Source organism: Orycteropus afer, unplaced genomic scaffold, assembly GCF_000298275.1.
Source record: "Orycteropus afer afer isolate SDZICR_OR568_19922 unplaced genomic scaffold, OryAfe1.0 scaffold00108, whole genome shotgun sequence".
Lineage (NCBI taxonomy): Eukaryota > Metazoa > Chordata > Mammalia > Tubulidentata > Orycteropodidae > Orycteropus > Orycteropus afer.
Genome location: NW_006921695.1, coordinates 759,280 through 770,539, shown reverse-complemented (window position 1 = coordinate 770,539; position 11,260 = coordinate 759,280).

Sequence of the window (11,260 nt, the reverse complement as noted above, 5' to 3'; positions counted from 1 at the left end):
CTGTGAGTTCTGTGTGGCCACTGCAGTGAATTATCGAACCCAGGAGAGAGGTGGTGGGTGCTTTGGGAGGAATGGTTGGTGAAAGGGCTGGAGGGAGGCAGCATGTCTGGCCTTGTAGGAATAGGCCTTGGGTTACTGCTGGTAATCCTGTCTTCTTCATGTGGGATTAGAGGAGGTCAGAACATGTGGCCTCCTTGCCGTTTTTGCAATAATTCACTGCAGTGGCCACACAGAACTCACAGATTATGGGGTTTATTAGGGAAGCACCCAGCTACAATTCAAGTTCAGGAAAAATGCTCAGTCTCTCTCAGTCTGTTATCTCTCAGCCAACAGTCTCTCTCAGCCATTCTCCCAGCAATGGGTGTCTCTTGGTGTCTCTTTCTCAGTGGTGCGTATCTCTCAGAAGCATGTGTCTCTCAGGAGTATGTGTCTCTCAGGAGTGTGTTTCAGCAGCACGTCTTTCTCAACCAGCAGTCAGAGAGTGTTCTTCTGTCTCTAGGAGGCCTCCTTTTGAGCCTGGCAGAGTGGCCAAACTTGCCAATCATAACATCAGAATTCTAAGCACCTGAGAGTGAGCAAACTTCCCAAACATTGCTCCATGCCACCTCCAACAGAAATACCCCAGGTTGATAACTTTTACAATCAGGAGCTCCTCAGTTGCTCACAGCAAATTCCACCATAGAGTTTACAAAGACTTATGGCTAGAAAAGCCATACCAGGTAATTTACTACACCGCATTTACACACAGACAGGATGGGCCAGTTCTCTGTCTATTTGCAGTTGTTCTGGAGGAGAGGCTGTGGAGGAGTTATCAGCTTCCTTCTCCTCTCATCATTATTCATTTTACTTAAATTATCTTGAAGTAGGACAATGGGAGCCCATTCAAAGTGGATTCTGTATTCTTTTTTGTTGTTGTTGTCATAATATTTTATTGTGTTTTGGTTGAAGGTTTATACAGCAGTTTAGGTTCCCATTCAACAATGTCTATACAAGTTGTTCAGTGACATTGCTTAAATCCTTCACAATGTGTGATCTTTCTCGTTATTTCTGTCATGGTTATTCTATTTCTATTAATCTAGTTTCTCTGTCACTTTACATTCTGGTTTTTTTTTAACACTTTATTGTGGTTTGGGTGAAATTTTACAGAGCAAATTAATTTTCCATTCAACAATTTATACACATTTTTTTTTCTTGACAGTTGAAATTCCCTCAATGTACCAGCACTCTTTCCACTTCCTCCCTGGGATTCTGACTCCTTTTAACATGTTCCCATCTGTCTTTGAGCACTTCTTCAATTTCTGGTACCATAAAATATTCCAGGCTCATCTTTGATATTTACTGATCAAGATCTGGTTCATTTTAGTTGGGAATGGTATTTAGAATCCATGATCTGGGCATGAAGTGTGCTCACTTTTTCATTTTTACTGGTGTATCATTGTTACTAGGCCTTCCTATTGATCCACTGAGATTTTGTTGTTGTCTATTTCCACAGTATAACCTAGAAAAAGTTACTAAAGATTTTCTGAAATGTAATAGTAGTATTGGCAAAGCATCTTGAATATACTGTGGAGTACCAAAAGAATAAGCAAACCAGTCTTAGCAGAAATACAACCAGAATGCTCCTTAGAAGTGAGGATGGTGAAACTTTGGCCTCCTTACTTTGGACACATCATCAGGAAAGACCACTTATTAGAAAAAAACAACATGGTTGGTAAAGCAGAGGGTTAGTGAAAATGAAGGAAACACCCAATGAGATGGCTTGACACAATAGCCACAACAATGAACCCAAGTATACCAAAATTCATGAAGATGGCTCAAGACAGGAAATGTTTGGTTATCTTATACCTAAAATTGTCATGAGTTGGAGCCCACTCAGCAGCAACTAACAACAATTTCCTTATCTGCAAAATGAGAGTAGTAATATTACCTCTTATTTTGTCATGGTAGAATTGCATGAGATAAATAGGTAAGATATTAGCAGATTCTTGGCACACAGTTCTTGTTGTTAGATGCTGATGAGTCAGCTCCAAGTCATGGTGACCCTGTGTACAACATAATGAAATACTGCCCAGTTCTGTGCAATCCTCACAATCCTTGTTATACTTGTGCCCATTGTGGCAGCTACTATGTCAATCCATCTTATGCCTCTTCTAAAGCACATAGTAAGCCCACATAAGTGCTAGGCATTTCATGGATAAATAGAGTTATTTATCGACTTCTGCTGACAATGAGGTCACAAAATATGATTCCAGTTCACATAATATGAGAAAAGGTTGTTAGGTGCTGTGAAGCAGATTCCATTTCAAAGTGATCCCCATATTACAGAGTAAGAGTGTCCCACAGTGTTTCCTAGGCTGTTACCTTCATGAAAGTCAATTGCCAGGTTTTCCTTCCATACAGCCACTTTGTGGGTTTAAACGTCCAATCTTTCAGTTAGCAGCTGAACACTTAATCATTGTGCCACCAAACCAAAGGAGAAATAAAACCTATTGCCATTGAGTTGATTCTGACTTACAGCAACCTTATGTTGTTGTGCCATTGAGTCATCCCCAGCTCATAGTGACCCTATGCAAAGCAGAACGAAACACTGCCCACTCCTGCACCAGCTCCATGATCCTTGCTATACTTGAGCCCATCACTGCAGCCACTGGTGTCAATCCATCTCGTTGAAGGCCTTCCCCTCCTTCATTGACTGTCCATCTTACCAAGCATGATGTCTTTCTCCAGGGAATGGTCCCTTCTGACAACGTGTCCAAAGTAAGTGAGATGAAGTCTGGCCATTCTTGCTTCCAAGGAGTATCCTGGCTGCACTTCTTCCGGGACAGTTCCATTATTTCTTTTAGCAGTCCATGGTACTTTCAGCATTCTTCACAACTCAAAAGCATCAACTCTTCTTCAGTATTCCTTATTCATGGTCCAGCTCTCACATGCATATGAGGTGATTGAAAATACCATGGCTTGTGTCAGGCACACCTTAGTCCTCAAGGAGATGTCTCTGCTTTTCATCACTTGAAAGAGATCTTTTGCAGCCAACTTGCCCAGTGCTATATGTCATCTGATATCCTGACTGGTGCTTCCATTGGTATTGATTGTAGAACTAAGCAATGTGAAGTCTTTGACAACTTCAATCTTTTCTCCATTTGTTGTGATGCTGCTTATTGGTACAGTTATGAGGATTTTTGTTTTCCTTATATTGAAATGCAATCCATACTGCAGACTGTTTTCTTCAATCTTCATCACTAAGTGCTTCAAGTCACTCCTTTACTTTCAGCAAGCAAAGTTGTGTTGTCAGCATATCACAGGTTGCTAATGATTCTTCCTCCAATCCTGATGCCAAGTTCTTCATGTAGTCCAGCTTCTTGAAATTGCTCAGCATACAGGTTGAATAAGTATGGTGAAAGGATATAACCATGACACACTTCCTTCTTGATTTTAAACTATGCAGTGTCCCCTTGTTCTGGTTAAACGACAGCCTCCTGGTCTATGTATAGGTTCCTCATGAGGACAATTAAGTATTCTGTAATTCCATTCTTTTCAATGTTATTCACAATTTGCTATGATCCACACAATCAAATGATTTTCCATAGTCAACAAATACAAGTAAACATCTTTCTGGTATTCTTTGCTTTGAGCCAAGGTCCATCTGACACAAGCAATGATATCTCTTGTTACATGTCCCCTTCTGAAACCAGCTTGCATTTCTGGAAGTTCCCTGTCAATACATTGTTGCAACCATTTTTTATTTATCTTCAGTAAAATTTTACTTGCATGCGATATTAATGATATTGTTTGATAATTTCCACATTCTGTGGGATCACCTTTCTTTGGAATGGGTACAAATATGGATTTCTTGCAGTCAATTGGCCAGGTAGTTGTCTTCCAAATCTCTTAGCATAACCAAGTGAGTGCCTCCAGCAGGGGCATCCATTTGTTGAAACATCTCAATGGTATTCCATCAATTCCTGGAGACTTGTTCTTTGCCAGTTCCTTCAGTGCTGCTTGGACTTCTTCCTTCAATACCATTTGTTCTTCAGCATATGCCACCTCTTGAAATGGATGAAGATTGACCAGTTCTTTTGGGGACAGTGACTCTGTGTATTGCTTCTATCTTCTTTTGATGCTCACTGCATCATTCAATATTTTGCCCAAAGAATCTTTCAATATTGCAATGCAAGGTTTAATTTTTTTCTCAGTTCTTTCATCTTGAGAAATGCTAAGCATGTTCTTCCCTTTTGGTTTTCTAACTCCAGGTCTTTGCACATTTCATTATAGTAATTGGCTTTGTCTGCCTGAGCTGTTCTTTGAAATCTTCTGTTTAGCTCTTTTATCTTGTCATTTCTTCCATTTGCTTTAGTGACTCTATAGGACAGGGTAGAACTGCCTCATAGAATTTCCAAAGCTGTACTCATTATGTAAACAGACTGCCACATCTTTTTCCTGCAGAGCGGTTGGTGGGTTTGAACTGTCAACCTTTTGACCAGGAGCCAAGTGCTTCACCACTGCACCACCAGGGCTCCTATTGTGCCATTTAAAGCAAAACCAAACCCACTGTCTTCAAGTTGATTCTGACTCATAGTAACCCTATAGGACACAGTAGAATAACCAACATTTCTGTTAACAGCTGGCCCTTTAACCTCTATACCACTAGGGCTCCTTATTTGTGCCACCAAAAAAACCCCAAAAAACCCAAATCCACCACCATTGAGTTGATTCCAACTCATAGAGACCTCCATTGGTTTTCTGAGGCAGTAAATCTTTATGTAAGTACATTGCTCAGTCTTGCTTCCACAGAGTGGCTGGTGGGTTTGAACCACCAACCTTCTATTTAACAGTCAGATGCCTTAGCCACTGTGCTACCAGAGCTCCTTTACTATGCCACCAGGACTCCTTAATCAAATACTGGCTTTCTAATCAAAGACACACAGAAACAATTAGTCCATAGGACTAGTGGACCAAGTAAACATTAGCCTCCTTGACCCTGAAACTGGAAGAACTATATGGTACCCAGTTACCCCTGCTGACTGCCCTGAAAGGGGTCACATTAGAAGGTACTGGATAGAGTGGGAGAAAAATATGGAACAAAAGTCAAAATCATAAAAAAGACCAGGCTTACTGGTTAGATAGAGATTAATAGAACCCTTGAGACTATGGCCCTTGGTCATCCTTTAGACTTGGAACTGAACTCACTCCTATAGCTCAGTTTTCAAACAATAGACAAGTCTACAAGGTCAACAATAGCTCTAGGAAGGTACACACTCCTTAGAGCAGTCAATGATTTGAGATCAAAAGGGCAGCATTTGCCCAAGGATAAAGTTGATAAGGCAGAAAGGGTTGGGAGAAAAAGAGAAAGGAACAAGAAACACAATTGGGAAGTGGGGGGAAGTAATGTTAAATGGAGGAGTTTGCAATCAGTGACATAAAACAAAAACTGTGTGAATTGCTAAATGGGAAAGTGATTTGCTCTATAAATTTCACCCAAATCACAATGAAAAGATTTAAAAAACAAAACAAAAAACCCACCACACTTGCTTTCTATAATTTTGCTCCAATGCAGGAAGACCTTTCTACTGGAGGATCATCTTCCCATGATTTTGAATTATTGAACTGTGATTGGTATCCTAAAAGCAGTCTGGGGCCCATATCATTTCTTTATTACTCCTAGTGTCCCAAATATAGCTTTGAGTGTGTATAGGAGAAAAAATGGAAAAAGTAAGCTGCAGCCAAGGTACAGAAAGCGTTGGAAGTCAGACTATGTAGGAAGACTTTTCTTTGGTAAGTAACTGGGAAGCTTTGAAGATTTTGAGTAGAAATGGTATAGTCAATGTGGCTGCGGTGATGATGGGTTATTTTCTGTATTAGGGGAAGGATACAAAGAACTTGTACAGGAGGTGTCCAAATGTGATTCCTGAGAAAATTACTAAGAGATCTGAAAATTGATGGGAAAAGTCAATGATAAAGCCATGTCCAGAAGGAACAGCAGAGTAATTTCTTTTAAGAATTTTAGCTAAGGATTTGTGACTATATTTTATTAAAAATGAATAATAACGTAAGAAAAAAATGTCTGCATGACCTAAATATTTCTATAATCCCATATTAGAAATTCTAGTCCAAAGTACTGTTAAAAACCTAAATGTGAGAAGAAATAACAGAAATTAATGTAATAGAATGTAACTATTTTGAGTAGATATGATTCAAATTGGGCAGCATCAACCCAAACGTATTGAGAAGGAGCTCTGAAGAGGGTCTAGTAAAAACAGATTATATAGGCAGGGTCCAGGCAGGGTAGTTTCCTGAAGGTCACTGTAATTCTCCAAAAGAGCTCAACACCTAAGGCAAAATGATTTTAGCTATATGTTGCTTACCAGACTATTGTTTGACTTGGAGATGACTTCAGGAAAACAGTCCTTTAAAGGCTCAAGGTTCAAAAGAGCACAGAAGAGCAAATGCCTGAGTGGGTCTGTCCAACACCATCAGCCTAGAAATCTAGGTTTTAGGAGAATTAAATACAGTTTCTCAGGATTTAAAGGCTGTAAGGTGGTAGTTGAGTGCATAAACTCTGTAGTTACGGAGCCCATGCTGAATTCATTCCTCCCTTTCATGACTCTGGTCCTTAGATTCTCCACTTGTAAAACTGAAATAAAAATAAAATAGTACCTGACATGGATTGAATTGTGGACCCCCTTTTCTCCCACAAAAATTTGTATTGTAATCTTAACCCCTATAGTTGTGGTTCTAATCCCATTTGGGAATTTTTTTCTTTGTTATGTAAACGAGGCACAATTGGTGACCTTATACTATTAGTATAAGGATCTCTGTGACGTCCTAGTTACAGCATTGGCCTGCTAACCAAAAGATCAGTGGTTCAAATTCCTTAACTGCTCCTTGGGAGAAAGATGAGACAATCTGCTTCAGTAAAGATTTATACCCTTAGAAGATCTATGAGTTGTAATCAACTCAATGGCAGCAGGCTTGCACTATTAGTGGATGTTGTTGTTGTTTATGTGCCATCCAGTCAGCCCTGACTCATAGCGACCCCTCCTTGGGTTTCGGAGGCAGTATCACTACAGAAGTAGAATTGCCCAACCTTCTTTCCGAGGAGTGGCTGGTGGGTTTGAACTGCCAGCCTTCTGGTTAGCAGTCAAGTGGCTTAGGCTCTATGTCTGAAATCAGTCTCTTCTGAGTTATAAAAGTAGATTAAGCAAGCAAGCAAGCAGAGATGGAGGATGATAGGTCACATAAAGATCACCAAGGCCCCAAGGAACAGAAGCTGAAAAGAGACAGGGACTTTTCCTCAGAGTGGATGGGAAGAAAAATGACTTCCTCTAGAGCTGGCACCCTGTATTCAGACTTCCAACAACAAGCTGTGAGAAAATAAATTTATTTTGTTAAAGCCATCCACTTGTGGTATTCTTTGTAACAGCACTAAATAAATAAGGCATTGCCGTTCTCATTGGGTTATTGTGAAGATGAAACAATATGATGCCAGTAAGTGCTTGGCAAGGAGCTTGGCACATAATAAGTACTCAGTAAATGTTGGCTATTAATTATTGCCATTGCTGTCATCACAATCATCATTACCTTTTGGGTAGTCCCAAAGAATATTTTTATAGAAAAAGGGCTGAGGTAGTGAAATGTGGATATAGAATGGTTTTATTCTTCTTTTAAATTTTGTTGTTGAGAATATACACAGCAAAACACACACCAATTCAACAGTTTCTGCCTGTACAATTTAGTGACATTAGTTACACTCTTCAAGTTGTGCAACCATTCTCACCTTCTTTTGCTGAGCTGTTCCTTCAGGAGGCTGCATATGGTCTGAACCAGTGTCCAATATATAGTGCTGTTTTTCCCATAGCCAGGATTCATGGGTCCAGGAATCAAGGGGTGGAGATGGGAGTGGCACCACTTATTATTACCCCTAGTGACCCATTCATAAAATTTTTGCTTCCTGTCCCCATAACCCTATGCTCTGTGGGTCTACAAGTTTTAGTTCCCAAAGAAGAAATACTCCCACCTGGAGACAGAACACAGATTTCATTGAATTAGATGTAAAGAATGCCACCTGGTCACGTTGGGCTCCTTATGCCTTTGCATCAACAGGCAAAGAAGGGAGTTGCCATACTGACTGGTGTGGTTCACCTTGATTACCAAGGAAGTAGTATAACAGGGGTAAAAACCATTACATCTGGAACACAAGAGATCCCGTAGGGTGTCATAATACTTCTGTGGCCAATGATTAAAGTCATGGAAAACTACAGCAACCCAATTCTAATATGACTATTAATGGCCCAGACCCTTAAGGAATGAAAGTTTGGGTCACCTCAACAAGAAAAGAACCATGGTCAGCTGAGGTGCTTGCTGAAGGTAAAGGGAATACAGAGTGGGTGGTGGAAGAAGGTAGTTCTAAATACCAGTTATGACCATGTGACTAGTTGCAGAAATGAGAACTGTAATTGTTATGAGTATTTCTTCTTTGTTTCATTATATGTTTATATATTTACATGTGTGTGTTTATGTATATATACTGTATATATATAGTTGGAGCTGTGTGTCAACTTGGCTGGACCACAATTCTGTGTGGTTTGAGCTGTTGTGGTGTGGTTGTTCCCATGATGGGATCAGATGACTATGTTTTCAGCAGCCAATCTGTTGAAAGGGAATTTCTTTAGAGGTGTGGCCTGCTTCCAGTATATCTGTGGACATCCTGGGAGAGGAGACATTCTTCTGTGGATTGGGATTCTTTTGTGCTGCCTACAACTGTCTGTGAGTGAATAGTCCACCATTTGGCCTGGAGATCTTGGATTCATCATTCGTTGGAGTCAACAGCTGGTGTACTGCCTGCCAGCCTTGAGCTCCTCAGCCCCGAGACTGTAAGAGTCAGGAAGTCTCCAGCTTCATGGAAAAGCCTCCAGTTTGATGTTTGATCCAGGAACTTTGGACTTGCAAGTTTCCATAAGTGTGTGAGCCATTTTCCTAATATAAATTTCTATATATATACATATATATAAGTTTTACTGGTTTTGTTTCTCTAGAGAACTCAGTCTAACACATAAGCATATATACATAGCAATTATTTTTGCTTTCTTCCTTCCATTATAAAATATAAGATTTAAATAGGGCTAGTGAGTTTTCAGTTGTTCATATGTTAGTTGTATCATATTAGGCACAAGTATGACTTTTAATTATCTTTATTTAGAGATTGTTGTTGTTGTTATGTGCCGTTGAGTCGGACCCGACTCATAGTGACCCCTCCTTGGGTTTCCGAGGCCGTATCACTATGGAAGTAGATTGCCCAACCTTCTTTCTGAGGATTGGCTGATGGGTTTGAACCACCAGCCTTTTGGTTAGCACTCAAGTGAGATGTGTACAGGTGCTAAGTTGACAAGAGGTAGACTGTGATGGCTAAGGTGTGTATCATCTTGGTTGGGCCATGATTCTCAGTGGCTTGGCAGTTATATAATGATGTAGTTTGTCACTTATGTAATGATGTAATCATCCTCCATGATGTGATCTGTTGTGATCAGCCAGTCAGTTGTAAGAGGAGCTTCCTAAGGGGTGTGGCTGGCATCCAATATATATGGACATTCTGGCAAATTTTCTTGCTTGCTTTGGATCCTGCATTTGGTTTGTCATCATCTGACCTCCAGTTATTGTGATTGGTCAGCCTCCACAGCCTACTATTTCACTTGCTGATATTGGATTTATTACCCATGAAGCTACATGAGTCAGGAGAAGCTGTCAGCCTGATACCTAACCCGCAGATCTACCATACTCAACAACCTCATGCCATTTCCTTGAGATAAATCGTTTTTTCTCTCTCTAGCTTTCTGGTTTTGCTCCTCAAGATAACCTAGCCTAAGATATCTACTAACTCCACTTATCCCTGTCCCTTCCACCCCTGTTAACAGGAACAGTTTTACTCTTAACTACTTATTAGGGATAAAGAGATGATTTAAGGAATTCTTGGCCAAAGAGTAGGTCTCTTAAATTCTCTGAACCTTAATTTCCTCCTCTGGAAAAAAATGATTATGCCAACTGCAAAGATTTTTTGTGAGGATTAATAAACTGGGTCCTTTGGTTGGCACATTTTTAATATTTGTTGACCATTATCATTACTATATCCTTTTGTTTTTGTTGCTGTTGTTGTTAGGTGCCATCAAGTCAATTCTGACTCATAGTGACCCTGTGTATAACAGAACAAAATACTGTCTGTCCTGTGCTATCCTCACAGTTGTTATTGAATTTGAACCCATTGTTGCAGCCACTATGTCAGTCCATCTCCTTGAAGGGCTTCCTCTTTTTTGCTGATCTTCTGCTTTACCGAGCATCATGTCCTTTTCCAGGGACTGATCCCTCCTGATAACATGTACAAAATACATGAGACAAGGTCTCATTGTTCTCACTTCTAAGCAGCATTCTGGCTGTACTTCTTCCAAGGCAGATTTCTTTGTTCTTCTGGCAGTCTTTGGTATATTTGATATTCTTTGCCAACACCATAATTCAAAAGCATTATTTCTTCAGTCTTCTTTATTCACTGGCCAGCTTATATGCATATGAGATGATTGAAAATACTATGGCTTGGGTCAGGTGTACCTTAGTCCTTAAAGTGCTTTTTAACTCTATAAAGAGGTCTTTTGCAGAAGATTTGCCCAGTGCAATATGCTCTTTGATTTCTTGGCTGCTGTTTCCAAGGGCATCGATTGTGTATTCAAGTGAAATTAAATCTTTTACAACCTTAATATTTTCTCTGCCTATTATGATGTTGCTTATTGGTCCAGTTGTGATGATTTTCATTTTTTTTTTATATTAAGGTGTTATCCATACTGAAGGCTATAGTCCTTGATTCTTCATCAGTAAGTGATTCAAGTCCTCTTCACTTTCAGCAAGGAAAATTGTGTCATCTGCATAACATAGCTTGTTATTAAGTCTTCCGCCAATCCTGATGTCATGTTCTTCTTCATATACTTCAGCTTAGATTATTTGCTCAGCATACAGACTGAATAAGTCTAGTAAAAGGATTCAAAGTTCAATATACCTTTCTGATTTTAAACCAGCAGCATCCTCTTGTTCTGTTTGAATGACTGTCTCTTGGTCTACATGTAGGTTCCACAGGAGCACAATTAAGTGTTCTGGAATTCCAATTCTTCACAATGTTATCTATAATTGTCATGATCAATAAAACATGGGTCAATAAAACATGGGTAAACACTTTTCTGATATTCTCTGCTTTCAGTCAAGATCCAACTGATATCCTCAATTA